This window comes from Macadamia integrifolia, unplaced genomic scaffold (genome assembly GCF_013358625.1).
Source record: "Macadamia integrifolia cultivar HAES 741 unplaced genomic scaffold, SCU_Mint_v3 scaffold1248, whole genome shotgun sequence".
NCBI classification, from domain to species: domain Eukaryota; kingdom Viridiplantae; phylum Streptophyta; class Magnoliopsida; order Proteales; family Proteaceae; genus Macadamia; species Macadamia integrifolia.
In genome coordinates, this window is record NW_024868130.1 from 7,028 (window position 1) to 29,418 (window position 22,391).

Genomic DNA, 22,391 nt, shown 5'->3' on the forward strand with positions numbered 1-22,391 from the left:
CGGGACATCCCCCCTTCTTAAAGAACAGGAAAGAACCAAACAATTCAAAATGGCTGCAAGAGTTTCTTGAGGAAGGGCCCACCAATTGTACCTACCCTACAAACGACCTTTGAGCCTTAGTGTAAACAATATTTTGTGTTTTGAGTATTGAGACTGAAAGTCACGTTTTTCCCACTTGCTCTCACTCAGTTTCACTTTCCCAGTTTCTTGTAATAGGAAGAAAGGAATAGCCGCAAGAATCAGAAATAATCCAAAGCCATAAGTTAAAACAACCCACTAGAGCAAGCAATGCAAGACCCCTAAGGAATAATAGAGGGAAGTAGGGTGTGTTTATTTAGAATTGGATTTAACTAGTTGGGTTCCAGCTATGAAATCTAGAAGATGAATCCAAATACTTTAGTACTCTTATGGAATAATACCCATAGTCAAGACTAAAGAGATATACGTAACAATATTAAGAATCCAAGAAATTAGGACCGGAGTGAAGAGAGAGAAGAGAACATGTAAGGCACCTTCTAGGAGCTTAGTTTGATCACATCAGTGCTTCCCATGTTGGACACCTGGAAAGGTAGAAGCCCACCAATAGTCCTAACTCTCTCTCTCTCTCTCTCTCTCTCTCTCTCTTTCTTTTGGGTACTTGGAAGTGCAGAACATGTGAAATGGAGAAAAAAGTACAGGAACATAGTAAGCTTCACAAGTCATTTTCACCAAATATATTGAATGAAGCAATGCAGTGTCAATTGCACCTATTGACAAAAAACAGAGTACGAAGAGAAAACATTATATCTTGTCCAAACTTCCACTTATCTAATCTACTAATCCACACTCATTCATATCTTCCAGGATTGAAATTCAAAGAGCGTAGAAACGATCCAAAGACTTCCATCACAATCGGGTTCCTTGGGGAAATCTGCAACTCTTGATTAATACTAATAATCATCTTATTTGTTCCAGTTGTTGGTGGGAACCAGATTGTGCAACGCAATAATCAAATCTAGTATTTCTTGCATCTGAAATCATTGAAAACCATTAATCTAATGAAAAGGGAAACAGGATATCCATGAACCATAAATGTAGTTCCTCTTTCTGATAATAGCTCTTACTCAGCCGACCAGTACAAATAACGAACTATCCCAATACCTCTTTGTGGAAGCATCGACTAGTTGTAAGTATGGACCTCCAATTTGGAATAGCATTGATAAGGTATTGTCTTACTTTGAAACACTGAGTGCTCCAGATTTAGGGATGGGAAAGATGTGTAGACTTGGAGTGATCCATGGATTCCATCTTCAAGACAACTTTAGGGTTCCTACCTTGACCGTTCGTCTGTTCCTGCTCCGTCTTATTATAAAGTTAGTGATATAATTATTGATGGAAACTGGAACGTTCCCTCCGAATGTTACTAATGCAATTTTGGAGGTATCTCTTCGTAGGAATCCTATTCTAAATGAATGGATTTGAACTTTATTGGAAGATTTTCATCGATGATTGGAGCAATGTCCCCACTTTTATCGCTGATTTAAGGTGTGTTTGAAAGAGATTTGGACTCTAAAATATACACCCAATTTTTTTTTTTTTTTTTGTTGGAAGACGTTTGAAGGTGTTTCCACGAAAGCCAAATTGTCCCGCTTCATATGAATAACTAAGAAAATGTCTCTTCTCTGGATTTAAATCAAACTCTTTAATTATTATTGTTAATCGTTGAATCCAGGAATCTATCATATTCCCTTTGTTCATAATTCTATTCATGTGGTTGGCTACCATGCATGACCTGGATTGAATATCAAGGACTACATGCTAAGGATCGTTATATCATTTGTGATGGAAGTATGGCCGCAATTCCAGGAAACGTTGCATCAACAGCAGTTTTGTTTTATAAATCCCAACTTTCTTATGAATTCATTTCCACACGGATTGCAAAGATACTGTGAACATGATGCAACAAGATGAGGGCGAGGAGAATTGGTCTTGGGGTTTATTCATTTTTTGTTGGATTTAAGAAATATTTCCTATAAAAGGAAAAATTTTTCTCAAAAAATTTTTCTGTCCAAGAATGAAATTTTTATTTTTCGATGAAGAAAAAAAAACCCCTCTTGCAAGATGCACGAAGTGTGAAAAAAGTTGTTTTTCCATCATTTCACTCCCAAACCAAATGGACCCTCTACGGGATACCACGCATTTTAAATTGCAATTAAAACACAATAGTTTAGAAAGTGCTTATAGGTCGCTGTTGCAAGTTCAATTCTGGCCTTTTAATAAAAGAAATCCCTCAGTAAACTTGCCATAAATAAATGACTTAACTCTTCTGTTCAACTTATAAGGAAACAACTTGAGAAACTGTATATGAAAAAACAAGAAATGAATGAAATACAGATTTAGCTTTCACCACAAATCTTCAGAGAAGCCCTATCAAACCCCACGACTTCTTCAACCAGGTAGTGCAGCAAAGGCAAGTTGCTGATTCAGCATTCACCACAGGTCAAGGTCAAACCAGGCATAACTTATTAATATCAATTCAAGATTCGGGGGCCTGTTTCCACTCAAATCCTTTTGGAAGAATTTATTTCTCAAATTGTTACACATCACTAACTTCTTCTGGTTGCTCTTATTGTTTCACTATATCTGTACACTAGAGTGTCACATACAGCATTTATAATCATTGATGCTAAGACAAACAAGCAATACAAAGGGATGCTAAGACAAACAAGCAATACAAAGGGATCCACTAAAAACCACATGATACTTCCTCCTCCTCAACCTATAACTGATACTAAGCCAGTATGAAAGTTTAAATATGTGATACCCTAGTTGGGTCCCAAGGTTTTGAAACAGTAGAAAAAATGAAAACAGCAAAGGAATAGAAAGTTCTTACCAGTTGCCCCCCGCCCAAGTGGGGCAGCAACAGCTTCTCCATATTTTCAATGGGAGTTGTGACCTTAGCAAATAACAGGATAGATGGAGAATAATTTATATTTATGGGTATTACTAGAATCTCAAACCTAGAAGGCATTCTGTCTAAAATCTACATGATCTGAAACCAACTGATATGCAAGTACATTCAGTATATTTTCTCCAAATTGTTATGGTCAAGTTCTTACCAGGAATGTTCGGTGAATTGGCTATCATAACAGCCAATAAACTTAGATGCATTGTGCAACAAATACCTGGAAGATTCAGTTGCGAGAGTTTCTTGTAATTGTTTTCAAAAGTTACCTGTTTCATGTGAATTTAATTTGAGACTATATCCACGACATCTTCCATAGCTATGAGTTCCTTCCATCCTCAAGGCAGATCACGGAAAATATTAGAAGTATACTAACAGCAATTCACTTCATTATCAACTCATTAGACATATAAAATATGAACATAAATGGACAGCACAAAGAGAGGGGGAGGGGGGCAGGAAGGATAATTTGCTTCAGAAGAAAGAATAAATCACTTCGAAAATATAACCATCATTCTGGTAAACTCCATATGAATTCAATCTACCCATTTCTTTTGAAGTTCACAAATAGAATAAGCATACTTTTCATTCCAAGCCTACTTTAACTACTATTAGTAGTTTAAACAGTTTAATAGATTTTTCTTATATTACTTTTCATAAGTTAAATGGAAAAATAGACAAAATTGAATCGCAGAAGGACAAAGAACCACCTTTTTCTTCTCGTTATAAATTTGTGATCATATCAACAATTGCCGACCCAACGGTTCAATCAACCTCCCAAAACTCTGATTTCCTCACTACAAGGAAGATTTAGATCATTGGAAGTATAGATATAAAGAATCTTCAGACCCAACTAAACAATCAGAATTATTACAAATGATGCATTCTTCCTATTCCGATAACGAGTCGGTTTTTAGAAAGCATGAATATATGTTGTTCAGTGATGACTCAGACAGAGATGACAGGCAACTCAATGTTACTAAACATCAGTCTGATTCGGAATCAACCGAGACATCCTCGGATGATGAACATTCAGTCCCAGTCCCAGACGCAGACAAACTTGAGTTTAGTTCTAAACCGCGTTTTAAAAGAAGATTCTCTTCTAATGATCATCTTGACGAAGATCTTGAGTTTGCCCCCCAAACAAGATCAAGAATACATTTTAATGATAACATCTTCACTACCAAAGAAGAAGATGATCCAACCCCAATGTCTTTTTACCAACGAAAAGATGACTTGCATAAAACTAATATTGCGTCAGGAGGAACCTATCTTGACCCGACACATTCCTTTAAAAAATTATGAATCAGTGATTGATGATTGGGCAAAAACTTTCGGTAACCTAATCACCAATAAAAAAAATTCATGGTCCAAAGAAAGATTCCTTGAATATATTGCAAGAACCTTACAAAGAGATGTTCTGCAATTTATGAGAAAATATCAATACACAGACAAGGGAAAGGCTAAAAAGACCAAGCTCCCTGCTAATTTTAATAATTGGGAAGACATCCTTCTCCAATTTACAAAAATTATTAAAACAGAATTTTGTGGAGTCCAACCCATGGATACACATTTAGAAAATTTAAGTTTTAATTTAACAAAATTAAATCTTTATGACATGAATGCTTTTGAAGACTTTGCAAAGGCATACATGCATTATTACCAATTGTTGGATCCTAGTCATTCTGACCATTGGTTAAACCAGTTTTTTCCAAAGTTACCACCACATTAGGATGAACTATGTGTCAAAACTTATCCTGACTTCGTCCAAAGTTCGGGAAGTGTTGACACTTGAGGAAATCGAATCAATTTCGTTTTTCGAACTATAATTAACCACTGCCTCAAAGCTAAAGCACCTAAGGCAATTAAACATAAAGTTAATCTAGCTTTATGTAGAAAATACTATTCTGCCAATTACCAGTTTGGTACACCACCTTCTCGTCACAGACCTACAAAACAGTATAAACCAATTAAGAAATTTAAATGGCAAAAATGAAAACCATAAAAAAATAGATTTCAAAATAAAGCTAGGTTTCAAAATAAGCGTTTTGTGCATAAGCAACCCACAAAACCAAAATTGGATGGTAACATCTTCCCGAATGAAATCGGAAAGTGCTACAATAGCTTGTTCCTGTTGTGGAACTTGTTGAATAGGCTCAACGCTTTCTACAGGATGAACAGGGCTTTCTTTCCCCTTTTTTTTTAATATACTAATACATTTAGCAATCAAACTGAAACAAAGAATAGAAAAACAAACACACTTTGCGATTAATATTATAATAAAAAATTCCATAAAATAATTATACAGAGAAAAAAAACTGAAACATTACTTACATGTTGCATTCCACAGGTTAGGGCTAATAAGATGCTATCTCTCAATAGATAGAACAGACGATCTGCTAAAGATCGGCGGTAATCCACGCTGATCAATAGCCTTGATACGTAGATCAAGTGATCCTCTTAACTATCTTGCTAAGAGTCAAGCAAGAAACTCCAGTCTTCATAATCGAAGCTTTGATACCAACTATAGCCGAAGACTGCTGGGATAGTTACACACTAGAAAAGCTAATTAAAAGAGAGACAGGGAGACAAGAGGACTCAAACAAGCGATGCCCTTATATAAGGAGGGAGTGTCCTTACATAAAGTCTGGACTTCAAAGGCTCTTAAATCCGCGGATTCCAGAGGGTCTTAAATCCATGAACAGATTTGCAACAGTTCCGGTAGCAAAAGTGACGTCAACATGTGCATCACGGATGATATAATCTTCAAGATTCTCTTTAGTTTGTCCAAATTGAATAAAAGTTTTAACTGTATTTGGTTCGAGCCCGGTTTTGGCTAATTTCATTGTACCAACTAATTCTTCTGACATTTTCTTCACGCTTTTTGCATTTCAAAAAATCGCGAACTGCTTGATTATCTATCCTAATAAGAAAGTTCTTCTCAGGAATAAGAAAAACAAAAGGATCAATCCATCTACCCTGAGTTATGCGGGCAGTAAAAAATAAACATAACCAAGCCAAAACCGGGCTTGAACAAAATACGATTAAAATTATGACTGAATTTGGACAAACCAAAGAGAATCTTGAAGATTACATCATCATGACATCATCCATGATGCACATGCTGACGTCACTTTTGCTACCGAAACTGTAGTAAATCTCTATTCAAGGATTTAAGACCCTCTAGAATCCGCGGACTTAAGAGCCTTTGAAGTCTGGACTCTATATAAGGGGGTTCCCTCATATGAGGACATCGCTTGCTTGAGTCTTCTTTTTTCTTGTCTCCCTCTCGTTTAATTAGTTTTTCGAGTGTAACTACCCTGACAGTCTACGGCTATAATTGGGATCAAAGCTTTGGTTACAAAGACTGGAGTTCATTGCTTGACCCTTAGCAAGATAGCTAAGAGGATTACCTGATATAAGGGCTACTGATCAACACGAATTACCGTCAATCTTTAGCGAATCTTCCATTCTATTTACTAAAAGATAGCATCTTGTTAGCCCCAAGTTGTGGAAGGCAACAAGTAATGTTTCAGTTTCTTTTCTCTTTATAATTATTTTATGGAACTACGTACTATAATATTAATCACAAAGTGTGTGTTTATTTGTTCTTTGTTTCAATTTGATTGCTGAATATATAATTATTCAATATATATATATATATATAAAATTGTATCCTCTATTTTTCTGACTCAAAACATATACCTCTATCGTATCTGCTCATTGGCTCTTTTATGCGTGGTGCCATGTTGGTGAGCCTGTTTTGGTTTACAAATCTGTAAGATAGAGACGGTTTTAGGTATCAGATTCACAATAGATTCTTTCTCAATGATTTTTGAAGAAAATTGTCTATTCTGTCAGGTAAAAGGCAAGTTCAATAGAAAAAAGATCTCTAAGATAAAAAAGAAATCCATTAAAAAATATGATGAAATGTTCTGGTAAGGAATCAAATACTGACGTTAAAATTGGCAACATTAAGATATATATATTGGAAAACTTTTAAGACAAACTTTTCAAATATCCACCTTAGTTGAAATACATGCTTTTTCAAGCAATGATCCTCTCACCACTATAGTCAATATCAAAAGAAATAACGGATGAGTCTTCCTTTCAAAGCCCCATAAGATATTTGCATACTTTTTTTGTCAACTCATGAAGTGGAGAGGTGCTTCTGGAATGTTGTGCAATCGACGTATTCCTCTCAAGCTTAAAGGAAAGTTCTACAAGACTATCCTAAGACCAACTATGTTGTATGCATTGTTATTAAGGTAGCGAAGCAACTGAGGCGCTTGAGGTTCTTTCGGAGCACTTTGGCCATATGGTAGGCATAAGGATCGAATAAACTGTTTTAGTGTCTTTTTTTTTTATGTAAACATTCTATTTGGCGTAAATGGCATTTAAAAAATATATAATATTACTCATATATGCTAAATAAAGATTAAAGGTTCATATTTCATACCAACGCAAGATATTCCTAAAAAAAAAAAAAACCAATAAAGTGAATAAACTAAGTTCATCTTCATCAATCATCATCATTATTCATAGTATATAATATAAATATATATCATTCATCCAAAAAAAAATATAAATATATAATTATGAAACAAAATTATAACTATAAAGAAAAGATCATCAGAATTGGCCAAGTCCTTGATCGAGTGCAGGTCTCTCAATGGGGTGGTTCTGTCCTCCAAAAATGGGTTGAACCTGACAGGAGGACAGGGAGATCTACCACCCTTGCCAAAGTACATAGAAATGTTCCTAAGGTCCTAAACTATACTTTATCTTTTAGTCTGTAATCTATATTCCATTCCATCCTAAGCAGCAGGAGTAGGACTTCCAAGAGAAGTTTCAGAGACCAATACCAACTTTAATGGAGGTTCGATGGGGTGTCAGATAGGATAAAGAAGATGAAAAACGAAAATAGAAGAAAAAGAAAGAAGATGAAAACGAAAATAAAAGAGAAAGAAGAAAAAAGGCAAAAAAAATGCAAAAAATGTACCTTATCGGAGCTGCCTTGGTCTTAGGAAGGCTTGCTGGTAGGAGTGTCACCGCCGCCAGTGGAGTGTCGTCGCCGCCGGAGCAAGATCCGAAGGAGGAAGGTGCAATCGGCACCTGGTTCTCTCAAAAGGACCAAAACCCTTCTTGTGTGATTTGTGATTTGCTTTTTTGTTGAGGTTTTTTATTTATATACCCTTGATCCCATACTTCTTATGTGTAAACTTTCCATAGACATGTCAATCAATAAAACCCATTTAGAATCATTGGTAAAAAAAAAAAAAAAAAAAAAAGAACTTAAGGCTTGAGCCTTGTCCGTAGAGCGTTATAAGGTGTCGTCTTCTAGTGCCTATGGTCGTATGGGGGCGGAATGTTGGCAGTCAAGAAGCGTAACACAAACAAGTTGAGTGTAACAGAGATGCAGATGCTGAGATGGATGTGCGGCAAAACTAGGAAAGATAGAATGAGGAATGACAGGGTAAGAGCTGAGTTGGGAGTGACCCCGATTGAGGACATGATTCGAGAATGCCGCTTAAGGTAGTATGGCCATGTTCAGAGGAGGCCTAGGGATGCTCTACTACAGAGGAGTGATCAGATTTAATGGGAAAGAAATAAAAGAGCTAAGGACATGTCTAAAATGACCATTGATGAGTTGATAAGGAAAGACAAGCAGAAGCTAAGTTTTGGCAGTAGTATGACATCAAACAGAGTTGTTTAGAGGGCAAAGACCCAGGTTGCTGATTCATTTAGGTGAGATGGCCCGGAGGTGTTACATTGTCTTGTTTCACTTCTTTGCCTTTTCTTTTCCCCCTCTCCCTCCTCTTTCTTTTATCTTTTTTCTGATAGATCCATGTAGTCGAACCCATTCAATTGGGAAATGGATGAGTTGTTGTCAACTCATCCGTGAGTTGTTGTCAACTCATCCGATAAGATTCAGCACACAATGATTTTGCCACATGGATGCTATAAAATGCTGAAAAGACAACTTTGAATAGTTTCGTTTAATTGCTGAAAATAAGGAGAATTGTTCAACATAGTAAAAGTGCAACCCAGTGCACAAGGCTCTCACTACTGTAGGGTCTGGGATATTTCAACACATTCTAAGCCAAAATATGCCACATGGTCAATCCAGAAGGTAAACACCTACCAAACAATAAGACTGAAGAGATCAACCCTCCATTCACTTAATGGTTGAACAAAGCATGCTAGCTTGCATTGGTGGAGCACTAAAAACTTCCCAAAGGAACACTAAAGTAATACCCCGTACCACACTAAAGAAATCAAGTTAAGAATTCAAAAAACTTTCTCCGGTAAGTAACAACAAAAAACTCAGCCCATATCCCAACCGTTTCTCCAATAAGTAATAACTCCGATAAGTAACAACAACAAACTCAGCCCTCATCCCAACTGTTTCTCCGATAAGAAACAAAATTATTAAAAAAGAAGGCTGCTACTCTATAATAACAGCTAATTGTTATGTGTGTCGAATTCTTATACCCATTTAGAATATTTCCCTGTTCCGACAATTTTGGTGCCGACCCGAATGGAAATTTTCTAAGATCTATGATGGTGGCGACCCGACTTGAAGGAGTATATATTTATTCTATTGTCTTGTTGTTTAAGTAAGTGAAACAAGAGAAAAAGTGAGATTTGGGGATTTTCGTGTAAGGGTTTTAGGCGAGAGTTCTTCTTGTGAGTTTGGGTGTTCATGAGAGATCTCCAATTTAAACTTTCCATCATATAGGAGATCGTCTTCAACTTCGCCCGCGAATGTAGCACATCACATTAGTGTGAGAACCACATTAAATCTGTGTCACTTGTGTGAATCTATGTTGTTTTTGTTTTCTTCGTTTTTCTTAAATTTGTTTTAACACAAATGGTTGGATACAAATACACACATGCACATAGAACATGATTGTCCCCAGAAAAAGAAAAGGGAAAAATAGAAACATGTAGAAAATAACAAAAAGATTTGAAAATACATTACTGCTGAAAATATTAAAATTGGGGGGGGGGGGGAGGGCACATATTAAAGATATAAACTGGAAAGCTTTCCCCTGTTTCTCAATTGTAGTACATTGTTGTGTCCACCATGTCCATTCTGCAATGCCAATTTTTTAGATAGGCATATTAGAAAGAAGATATGGTTCATTATTGTCCAATTAAGGTTTTTTTTACGCTTTGGCAAAAGTTTTTCTTCACCATGGGTGAAGAGAAATCTAGCCATAGGGGAGTCGTTATTCCCTCCCTTGAGTCCCTTCCCCTGCCCAAAAAAATAAAATAAAATTTAGTACTATAGTTGAAATAATCAAAATAGTAGCCAGTTGACAAGGATCTATACTCAAAGGATCGCCCAGATGCAAATAATGAATGCTAGGAGTGAAATAATACAGAAACTGAGGAAAAATAAAACAATAATCGTGAGGGGCAAAACAGTAATCTTCAACCCAAAACTAGGGTAAAAAAGCGCAAACAATCTCTGATTTCAAATAGTTAACTTGAATCAGCAAACGGAAGCAAAACAATAACTATTTGAATACGAAACAGTAACTTTTCCAGACCTTGAGAAGGGAATGGCAGAATTGGTATTTTGTAAATAGCTCGAGACCAAGCAATCCGAAAGGGCCCAAATTTGAATCGATCTCCAAATTAGGGTTCTTGAATGCCTGGTCAAATTTTGAGTTCGATTAGATGGCTGAATTGATTAATCCGAAAAAATGTGTGACATCAAATCTTCTCGAATATTTGAAGAAATTCAAGGAAAACTTGAACAATACTTACTTCTTGTTGGATGGACGTGGCCATGTGGGTGGGACGGTGGGCTGGCTATCTCAGTTGTTGAAGAATTCTTTCTCAGAAGTTTGGGAGCACAAAGCTGCAATTTCATTAATAAATTCGTGTACAATTCTGTAACCCCTTACAAACTTTTATGGAAGACATGAAACATTGAAAAGGAAAAGCCTAACTCAATCCTTAACCGATTGCGGAACCTAAACTGACTAGGAAACTGAAATAACAAAGAAGATAGACTTAAAACATGACTCTAACCAAACTAATGAATTAAATCTCGTTTTTTTTATTTTATACCCATATTTTAGGCCCATTAAAGTGGTCCATTATAAAGAATACCCATGGGATCAAAGACCCAACACATACATAACCCAACCCAACCCAAGGCTTATTTCCAAAATAAGCCCAACAAGTGACTTACCTGCATCACCCCCCTTTACGAAGTCTGAAATGCTAACACTATTCCAGGAGTCCCATTCAACCACCAGAACGCGTGGATTAAGAGATTCTCTCTTCTCAATGGGTGAAGGAAAACTCGGTCCTTAATTTTGAAAATTGTAGTTATACTATTTGAGACAATACAACTGTTGCATCATCAAAACCCAATTTTAGATGGAGTCCGAACTAGCACAAATCGCTGCTCCTGTCCTTAGCAAATAACATTAATCAATTGAAGTGCTAAAATATTACTATTTTTTCAGGCCAACAAAAGGGATTATTTGATTAATGAAGGGTGTAATAGTAATTTCCCAAGTTTAAAGCTAGAAAATCATGTATTCAATCAATTCTCAGATAAAGGAAAGATTCCAAAACAGTGATTGTAGTCAACTTGATCCTGGGTCTATATTATCACCCAGACACCCACCCTCCCATTAAACAGATGCAGAAAGAGCCTCGATCAATTCATTGAGCCCAAGAGGATGTCTTAATAGACAAAGGACGAAGCAACAAAACAGGTGAGTTTCTGCTGCCTTTCTCCATTTCTAGTTTGCCCCCATATACAATTATACGAGTTTTGGTTCAAATTTTGTTGTTTGGTGCAACCTGTGAATATTAGATGTTTGGGTACTCCATTTTCATTGACTGTTTGGTTGCAAGGTATCTATCTATCTATTTATCTATCTCATGGTTTGAAGTATCTCCGATACAATATGATAGCCCTCCGATATGTATCTTAAATTTAGCCGACCGATACAGTGACCGATACTTTAATTCTTGATCTTCAACATATCTTAGCGTATCTCCGATACAATATGATGCCCTCCGATACGTATCTTAAATTTAGCCAACCGATACCGATACATAATCCTTGTTTGTCTGTGGGCAAAATTTCCCAAGCCTATTTTGCTTTTGTTGTGTGTAACCATCAGAAAAATGTGAAAGATGAGTTGCGGTGTGAAACAATACTAAAGAGTTTCTTTTGACTTTGTAATTGTAGGCCACTACTACTACTCATACGCTCCTCATTATCCAAAAAAAAAAGATGCCATGAAAGAGAAGACACAGCACCAGACACAAGCATATCCACATACAAAGAACCCTTCTTATGTTTACTTCGTCTCCATCACCTTCTTCTAATTCTGCTGCAAAAGCCCTTCTTATATTTACTTAATCTCCATCTCCCACCCCACCCCACCCCACCCCACCCCACCCCACCCCAAAAGAAAAAAAGGTCAGTGACGTGTCCATTGCATGTCCACATATCTGGAAATATGATTCCCCAACAAAAGTTCAGCAAAATAATTGAGGCTTCTTTTGGTTACACTATGAAAGTTGTTTCCTGTTTTAAGAAAAGCAAAAGGAAAGGGGGGGGGGGGGGGGAAGGGATCCAATAAAAGAACAATGTTCCTAGTGAATCATGTGTCATCTAGGTCTACCTGAAGACAAATTAGGGTCCCATCTAACCTGCCAAATTGCAGATATTTGGACCATCCAGGAAAACTTCACATTCCACAAAGTGGAAAAGTGTACTGTGTTCTAAATAGAAACAAGACAACCAAAACAGGGACAAACAATTCTTTAAAAAAAAAAAAAAAAACTGAAAGTTAACTCACAATTATGTAATATTATTATTTATTATGGTTCCTTTGCATTATGTATTATGTATTTATGTAGATTGTGGAATACATATAATGTAAATTATGTAGTATAGTTTCAGACTTTCAGTCAACCGACTCAACGTACATTTCCAAACTTTGGTTCACTCCACAAGTATGACTTTAGGTGTTTTCTCCATTAAACTAATTATGTGAATATATTAGACATGTCTAAAATAGGACGTACACAAAAAATAGGCAGAAAAAAAAAAAAGCAAAACACATTTTGGGGGTCGAAACCAAAGTTTCTACCCAACGGGGAAAAATTCCCTGGTTTCCTCAAAATTTCGGTCTCCCCAAGGGTCCAAACCCAATACCTTAAAAGTTACCCTTGAGACATTCTAATGCAAGGCTAGGTCTTAGTTAGACTACTACTAACCTAACCCGCAATAGGACCTCCCTACAATGTTTTACGAGTTTATGCAACAGCAAGTAACAAAACACCTAAAAGTAGGAGAACAGAAAAGTAATTAACACTTATAAACTCTCAACTAGGTCTAACAGTACCTTAGGTTGATGTCTAACAACAAAGGAAGCAAAACAATATCAGATATGGTATATTGGCTGGACAGGAAACAAGTCAATAGCCAGAAGGAAAAAAAAATAACTGATAATAGAATTGGTAAGTCAGCACCTTGGATGGGGCTGATCTTCCTGTCAAAGGCAGTACTTATAGTCTGGAATAACTCCTTAAAATCTCAGCCTAATCTGTTTGTTGAAGGCTAAGATATGAAGGAAACTCGGAATTAGATAGTATAAATGAAAAATAGCAACTCACTGTTACAGCAAGTCCAGCCATGAGATCAATCTTAAACTGGCATCATAGCAGGGGTTATGGAAGGATATTCCAGTGCCAGAATATGGGTTGAAACTGATGGTTGGATCTGATGTTTCTTGGGCCTGAAGATCTCAACAGTAGAACTTGAACCAGTGGAGCCGCAGGGTGTATCCTTCAGTCTTCAACCAGAACTCAATAAAGAAACAGCAGGTCAACCATCTAGTGATCAGCAACCATCTAGTGATCAGCAGTAGCAATAAAACAGAACAACCTTTGATTCCTCTCAGATATTGAAGATATTGCAGAACAAACAAATAGTAACTCGATCGATGGAAAAGAATAAGAAGATGGGGTTGGTTACCAACATATGACCAAGGCCTCTCACCTATGGCATTGGTCAGTCTCTCACTGCCTAGGACTCTCTCCAACACTGTTTAACACAGCTGTTGGTAAAAAGCAGAATTAAATCGTGGGGAAGTACACAAAAGTTCGCAATACATATAGGCTAGTCTTGGCCAGTAACTCAAGAGGAAATGACACAAATCACAAGGTCCCTTACAAGGCAATTATGGGACTTGTACAAAAACTTAAGAAGAACTTAATATCATAACGCGTAACTCAAAATAGAAAGTACACATAAAATCAATTAACCAGTACCCCATGATCTGGTTTTGGGTAACCCAGAAAACACCCAACCCAAAAGGGCTGGCCCAGCCCAAGTCTGGTTGATCTATAGGCCTGTCGAACCATGGTCCCCATTAAATGAGATGGGCCCAGTGCCTAAGGTTCTTGCAGCTATAATTCTGGCCCAGGAACCTCTCTACATCACATTCTCAATGGAGCTGCACTGCTCCTGAGCAATGCTCGGTGAAATAAAGTTACCAATACCAAAGTGAATGTAAAGCAGCAAGCTAGGCAACATAGTCATTAAGGCACCTAGGCATAGTTTTTAAGGCGGTAAGGCGATGGAGGCGTTTGAAGGTCTTTCGGAGCGCCTTAGCGATAAGGCGGGCATAAAGCGTCGCCTTATCGATTAAAGCGTTCCTGTGTAATTTTTTTATAAAACCAATCTATTTGGCTCAAATCCTAGTTGAATCCTATTTCTCATATGTTAAATAAATATTAAAAGTTCAAATTCATACCAATGTAAGATATTCATCAAGAAAACAAATCAATAAAGTGAATAAACTAAGTTCATCTTCATCAATCATCAATCATCAATCATAACAACATACTAACATATAATATAAATACATAATTATGAAACTAAATTATAAATATAAAGAAAAGAAGACATAAAAAATACAAGTATTTATTATACTTACCTCTATGATACCAAAATGAGTGCCTAAGCCTTAAGGTCATCTACTATATTTTTACTCCTGTCAAAGAAGAATGAAAGCTCACCGCTGCCGGAATAAGCTCACTGCTGCCAGAGCAAAATGGTCGCCTAGATCAATTGTTCTTCCTTGTTCCTTGATTTCTTCTCAAAGCCCTTTCTTAAAACCCTTGACAAAATCTAAACCCTGTTTGTGAATCGTGTTTTTGATTTGTTGGTTTTGGTTATTTTTGGTGGAGTAAAGTTGATCCCATACATCTCAAGTGTTAACAAAACCATACACCTACCAATAAAAAATCTATATTTGGAATCTTCATCAAGTAATTTTAAAATATGTTTAAAAAAAAAAAAACCCATAAGGCGCCACTTCACATAAGGCGGAGCACTGCCTTACCATCTCTAGACTGCATCAGCGACAAGGTGCTAGTAAGGCGACGCCTTAGCAGCGCCTTAAAAACTATGCACCTAGGCGACCCGAAGCGTTGAGGGCTGCCTAAGCGCTTAGGTGACAAGGTACTCTAGTATTTTTGTTTTTCTATTTATTTATTTATTTTGAATTCATTATATCTAGTATAGCAGTAATGTAATTATGCTTACAGGAACAGCAATACAGATTGAATCTATGCACTTATTTGCCATTATATCTCCCAACATCATTACATCATTAAAGCAAACCCAATGAATACATGCTACCATTAGCAACAGGCCAACAGCGTTACAGCAACAGAAAACCTCATAAATATATGCTACAATTAGCACTAATAACAGCAGTTCATCAAACCCAATGAATCTGGTCCTGAAAACTACTTATATATATATATACATGCTTGGTAACAGTAACAGTTACTTTCAATGCAATTCTACACTATCACAGCATGACCAAATAGCATTTAAACAGATTTATGTCCACAAGACCAAAAGCCAACCTGAACAAGTAAAGCCTGAATAGCTACATCCCTTAATTTTAGAGAAATCACCCCAAGAGCTGCTATAAGAGAAGGCTATGACGAGCTCTGAAAGACTGAAGCAACTTTTCATGACCAGAAGTGGGAAAAGAGCAGGGGGGTGAGCAAAAGGGAGAAGGGGGAAAAGAAAAACAGCAGAAGTGTCACCAGAAGATCAAGAATGAAGAACAGAGAAAGAAAGAAATCCATAAAAAATAACAGAAAGGGGATTTGCCGCCGGATACAGTATGCGTCATGCCGTCCTGCACTGCTGGAAAGGGGAGGGTAGTGCTTAGGGTTTCAGTCTTTCAGAGTTCCTTTCTTTCCTCTTGGGAATAGAGAACAAGAGAAGTGAAGTAGGAGTCAATTTCTTTTTCTTTTATTTTCTTATGGGTACTAAATGATCCAATGCTTCTCACCTATACACAAACTTGAACACAAGCCAATGAAAATGTTAGAAACACCATTATTTAGAGAGAGAAACGTAAGTAAACAAGAAGTGGACCACCCAGGGACCTAGACATCCCCAGGCCCCAACTTGTTAATAAGTTAAAATAAGGTGGGTAGCGGCCCAGCCGCCCAGCCGCCCAGCCGCCCAGCCCTAGGAAACTCGCCTGGACGACTAAGCGGCACCTTGACAACTATGCTAAGTAAACTTTGAAGTTGAATTCCAGTGTTTGAACTGTCTATTCAGGGATTGCAGAAGTGACAAGAAAATTGCACATATGTCCACAATAGTAACATCATCTCTGAAATACAAGTGCCAATCCAAGCTATGGTTTTGCATGGGTCGATTTGTTTGTATAGTGATTTTTTTATTGATGCTAAGTTCCATGGTTATTTAAGGAATAAAACGTCATCATATCAAAGCTCCTTCCTCAACGTCCTCCCAAAGTCGACCCCCATCACTACTGCTAAGTAACAAATCTATCAAATGCCCCATAACAAAGCACTACTATTCTCTCATCCAGTAACTTGAACCTTCAAATCCACCTGATCTCCACATGAAATCATGATGAAATCCTCCTCTTCCCTACTCGACTAGACTCCTTCCCAATATACAAACAAGTAAATTGACGGCAGTCAAGGATGATCTTATGCAAAGGATTTCCAAAGAACTTGCAATGGCTTGACTTTAATCCAATGGTGATCTTCAGTGAGATAAGTCCTTTCTTTTGGTTAGGTACGGTTCTATGTCATAGAGCAAACACATTACAGTTTGATGCAATTATATATCTTGTTCAATACCAAATAAAATTATTTTATGCCTATATTAAAAAAAAAAACATTTGGCAAGGCAGCTTCCTTTTCCCTGCATACCTTTCTTATGCAGAATCAAGGCTGAACCATGTCGACCCTTCGGGCAATCTCGACCTAGATGAATGAGGTCTAAAAAGATTTTTGGGTTTAATAGGATCTTTTAGGATTTATTTAATTTGGGACAGATTGAGTTATTTATTTGGAAAATATGCAATCTTTTATTTTGATAGTTATTAGGCTAATTAGGGGGTTGTCGATTTAAGTTTTATTGTGTTTCTATCTTAGTCTAGGATTTAGAAGATATTAGGAGATTTTACTTGATTTTAGTTTTAGACTTTAATTAGGAAGTTTTAATTTCAGTTTGATATAAAAAGGCATGTTATCCTCTCTCCCCTCCCCCAACCCTTTGTGCGATTCTCTCTCTCTTTCTTTTCTTTCCCTTCTTATTCTTCTTTTCTGATTTTCTTCTCGGTTTCCCTGTTAGTCAACCGTAGCACCCCACCGAGTTTGGTTCGATCTCTTTTGTACCCAAATCTGTTGGTTTGAAATTTGGGGTAGAAGTAACAAATCCTAAGGCAATTCAGGTGTTTGAATCTGAACCGAAATCCCTCCTGATTTGTGAGTTTCCTTAGCCAAATTCAGACTGAACTTTACCCTACTGCCAGATCTGGTTCAGGTCCTTCCATCTCTCATTGCAGGTTCTTTCAAGTTGACTTTCAGTGCTCTTGGGACGGCAGGTTGTGGCGATTCTATGCCTGGAATATCAGACCCAGCCAACAGATATCGAGGAAGTTCTCTCCTTTCGTTTCTCTGTTCTACCGCCTCCCCTCTTCTATTGTGAGGAAGAAGACAACCTCTCTTCCTACAGTTCTTCAAGCCCTTATTCTATTCTTAGTTTTGATTATCCCACCCTCCATATTACCCCACTTTCTCATTATTTACCACGTACCCTTACCCTATGCTTACTTCCAAGTCGAACCTGGATCAATAATTGGTAAACCCTTCCATATCCTTTTCTATTGAAAAAAAACCTAGCAACCATTGAAAAATTCTGATTTATTACGATTCTGCCACTCCTTATTAGAAACTTCAAGTTATTTACAGAACTGCCATTATTCTTGATATTTGGTTATTTCACTATTGAATGGGCCCATAAGCGATCCGATTCCAGTTTCAGAATCCAAATCCACATCACTTCCCCTTGAAAGTACTTCACCTTGGAATTCAGCAATACAAGTTTGTGAGGATCTATTTCCAGAGGGTTACACAATGACTGGGTCTCAGATTTTAAGTAGATATTTGCATGATCTGCATCCAGTGTAGCCTTGTCATACACTGACTCAAGGGTGTAGGATATGCAAAATAACAGTATATTTCTCCAAAAAGAGACCTAAATATTGGAACCTTGAGACAGCTAGGTCCATTCAGGACAAACTCAGGTGATTCTAGTGTGCCTAGAGTCTGCACTACAGTCTCACAGCAGCACATCACCACCCAACCAAACCCAAAAAAATAATTCAAGTTTCCTCCATTTACAGGTTCAATCAATTGAAGGATGAACCCCTGATACAGTAGTTCAAGAGGATATACTCCAAAGTAACCACATGAACTGCTAAAATCACAACCCTTCAAGACAATATATGATGGATTTCACTGCAGGTTTCTTTGCAAGAGAAGTTGGAAGACAGGGAAAGAGGGAGGAACAGGGATGTTTGTCTGTAATGTAGCTCGATGGACAGCCTGGATTGGGCCCATAAAGCCCAGAAGGTCATCAATATTGAGCAGCTTTATGGGGAAGTTTAGTCCAGTTATAGGCCTAACTTCCGGCCCATTATCACTTAATAGCTCTTGTGTGGAGGACAGCTAGCTTCCATATTCTGTTTTATTTAGTTTCCATTTTTGTTATGACTTAGATTTCAGTTGTTTCTTCTTTTTATCAAGTTACTTGCTGTACAAGGGTCCTACTATGTATGTCTCACTTTTTTTGAACTTTCCATTTTCGGTTTTGAGTGCTATAAGCACCTATTAATTGTAAAGGCCTTGAGTCTACCCCCAACGATTTAATGAATGAAAGAAACGCAGTGGTTTTATACATGCATGTGCTTTGAGATTCAGTGAGAGATGGGATGCCTTAGTGTTAATGAGAGACTGACCAAGGACATAGGTGGGAGGCCTTGTGATAAGGTATAGTATGCTAAAACAAATCAATGCTAACAAACCTATAGAAACAGAATCCCAGGAATCCAAAACAAATCAGAAACTTTGACTAAATAGAACTCTAAAACAATGAACCTGATGAAGGTGAAATTAAGATATCCTAAGAGAACCAATGAGGGTGCTTAAGTGGTAAAAATATCAAAGGAATATAACAGTTGGATTGTGAGAATGACATGGACAGAAATTAGCAAGTCACAAAAACAGAAAAATAGTAAGTTGAGAAAACTGGGAGAACTCACAAACCAGCCATCCGATGAATATAAAATTTGTGCCAAATGGAGCAGAGATGGAGAGTAACATAGTTTAATATCAGGCCAATCTGATGGTTAGATACTTTAGAATCTATCTGCTGAAGTTTAAACTAGGTTTGCTGTCTGGAAATCAACTAGCAGAATATGAAAGGACTTAACAGAGTTATAAATTAGGTAATAACAAAGTAAAAAGTTTAGAAGCCACCTAGGGATGCCCACGGCAGGAAGTAGCTAGCTGGGATGCTTGCTGGAACAGTGTATGACATATTGACATGGAAGAAAACTCAACAGAGAATAGAGAAATAAGAAAAGGATACGACCAATAGGTATCACCACTTATGGCCTGTGGTTGGGCATCACCACCCTCCCTGGCAAGGCTTGACCACCTTGGCTGCCACTTGCTTCACCAAAAGGGCCATGACTGATTCACCACAGTGCACTATAGCCTTGGTCACCTAGGCTTCCCCTAGGCCCCTTTTTAGTGTCACTTTAGTTTTTTACCCGCTCCCTCCAACACCTTGGGTCATCTGCGCTTTGCTAATCATACAGTTGATACATGAAAGGCTAAACATGGAAAACCAGAATGGGCTCAACAATTGGCTAATACAACAATGTCAGATGGTAATATTGAAAATATCTCTTTTGGCGACTCCAATCTTACCCCTTCATCTGAAGCTTCTCCATCAGGGTCTGTGTCAGTCACTGCTACTTCCTCATCCACAGCTACTCTTGCACACACAGGTACATCACCACTTCTTACCACCACATCTCCTACCCCTTGAATAATTGATTCTGAGGCTTCCACTCATATGATTGGTTAGCAAAACTTGTTTTCTTCTTTGTCTAAAATTCAGAATCCTTCCCTTGTAATTCTTGATAATGGGTCTTTGAACCATGACTGGTCATGGTACAGTTTCATATACTTCATCCATAACTTGTTCTTCTATTCTTAATGTACCAAAATTACCATAAGCCTTTATCTGGTAGTCACCACCTGGCAAATCTCTAAACTATTATGTTACTTTATATCTCTCTTATTGTGTTATTCAGAATTTTTAGACAAGGATGACAAATGGTGGAGGGCTTAAGTGATGGTTGTATTATCTGGATAGACTGGATTGTGTTGCACCCTCTACTGTTGCTGCTACTATTTTCGGTGGTGTTTCTCCTATTCAGAGGCATTTTCAGTTGAGACATTTTTGTCAAAACTCCAACATATGGTTCCAATATGCAAATCTGTTTTCACCTCGAATGTGAAGCATGTGCGCTAAAAAAAAAATCATCGGTACTCTTTTCCTTCTTGTAGTATCTAGAAGTCCTTTACTTCTTTAGGGCATTCAGATATTTGGGGTCCATGTCGTGTCAAGTATAGGTTACATTTTTCTTATTTTGTCCCTTTTGTGGACAACCATTCCCATTTGATAGGTTGTATTGTGTTTGTTGAAAGGTCGTTCCAAATTTCTTTCTGTTTCTAAAGATTATTATAATGAAATAAAGACTTGGTTTGGGTTTTTTGGTCTAATAATGCCTTTGAATATACTCAACGAACTTCTTCACCCAAAAGGAGCTCAACATGAGATAGGGTCGTTGGTTAGAGTTGATGAAGGATTATGACTGTACTATCCACTATCATCCAGGACTCTACTATCCACTATCATCCAGGAAAAGCCAATGTGGTAGCTAATGCACTTAGTCGAAAATCTCAGTCATTGACTCTTGCATCATTGACCACCAATGAGCATCTCATAGATGAGGCCAGGAAACTAAAATTGGAGCTATTAGTAGAAGGTGTCACACTGTCACTATCGGCATTGGTGGTACAACCTAGTCTGGTAGATAGGATCACTATAGCTCAGGGTACTGATGCAGAGATGCACAAGCTGATGAACCCGAATTTCTCTACAACTGAAAGCAAGATTCTCAAGTTTTAGGGAGGTTATGCGTGCCTAGTAATGGTGATTTGAGAGACAGTTTTGAGAGAGGTACATAGCTCTCCATACTCCATTCACCCCGACAGCACTAAGATGTACAAGGACCTCAAAGGCTCCTACTGGTGGAAAGGGATGAAGAATAATGTGGCCACGCATGTGTCTAGATGTCTCACATGCCAGCAAGTCAAGGCTGAGAGACAAAGGCCCCATGGGTTATTACAATCACTACCTATTCCGGAGTGAAAATGGGAGAATATTACTATGGACTTCGTCACAGGCCTACCCCGCACACAGAAGGGCATGGATGTCATTTGGGTAGTTGTGGACCGCTTGACCAAGGTAGCTCACTTTATCCCAATCAAGATCACATTTTCTATGAACAAGTTGGCTAAGACATCATCACGTTGCATGGTGTACCTGTTAACATCATCTCTGATCAAGATCCCAGATTCACTTCCAAGTTCTGGACATGTGTGCAGAAGGCTATGGGCACATACCTGAACTTTAACACAGCTTTCCACCCACAGACCGATGGTCAATCAGAAAGGACCATCCGAACATTGGAGGACCTACTTCAAGCATATGCCTTAGATATGAGTTACAATTGGGAGGAGCACATTTCCCTTATTGAGTTCTCCTACAATAACAGTTATCAGGCCACCATTGGAATGTCCCCATTCAAAGCACAGTATGGCAGAAAATGTCAAACTCCACTCTATTGGGATGAGGTTGGTGAATGGCATATTTAGGATCCTGACTTGATACAGGCTACCAGTGAGAAGGTCAATGTGATCAAAGAGAGAATTAAAGTAATTCAGTTTAGACAGAAGAGCTAAGCAGATG

General features: G+C 37.7%; 1 protein-coding gene across 19 annotated transcripts in view; it reads right to left on the reverse strand.

Moving 5' to 3' along the window:
• Positions 1-2,230: 2,230 nt before the first annotated feature.
• LOC122063187 (serine/threonine-protein kinase prpf4B-like) overlaps positions 2,231-22,391 on the reverse strand; it is a 35,536-nt gene continuing 15,375 nt past the window's right edge. For 4 of the 19 annotated variants that reach the window (XR_006135244.1, XR_006135227.1, XR_006135226.1 and 1 more), the window contains 4 exons: positions 10,724-10,817; positions 10,504-10,608; positions 6,650-6,720; positions 2,231-4,893 (listed from right to left, as the gene is read on the reverse strand). The gene's annotated coding sequence lies outside the window, so the exon portion shown is untranslated. Of the gene's footprint in view, positions 4,894-6,649; positions 6,721-10,503; positions 10,609-10,723; positions 10,818-15,871; positions 16,320-22,391 lie in introns of all 19 variants that reach the window. The other 15 variants (XR_006135233.1, XR_006135232.1, XR_006135238.1 and 12 more) reach the window with 14 other exon arrangements.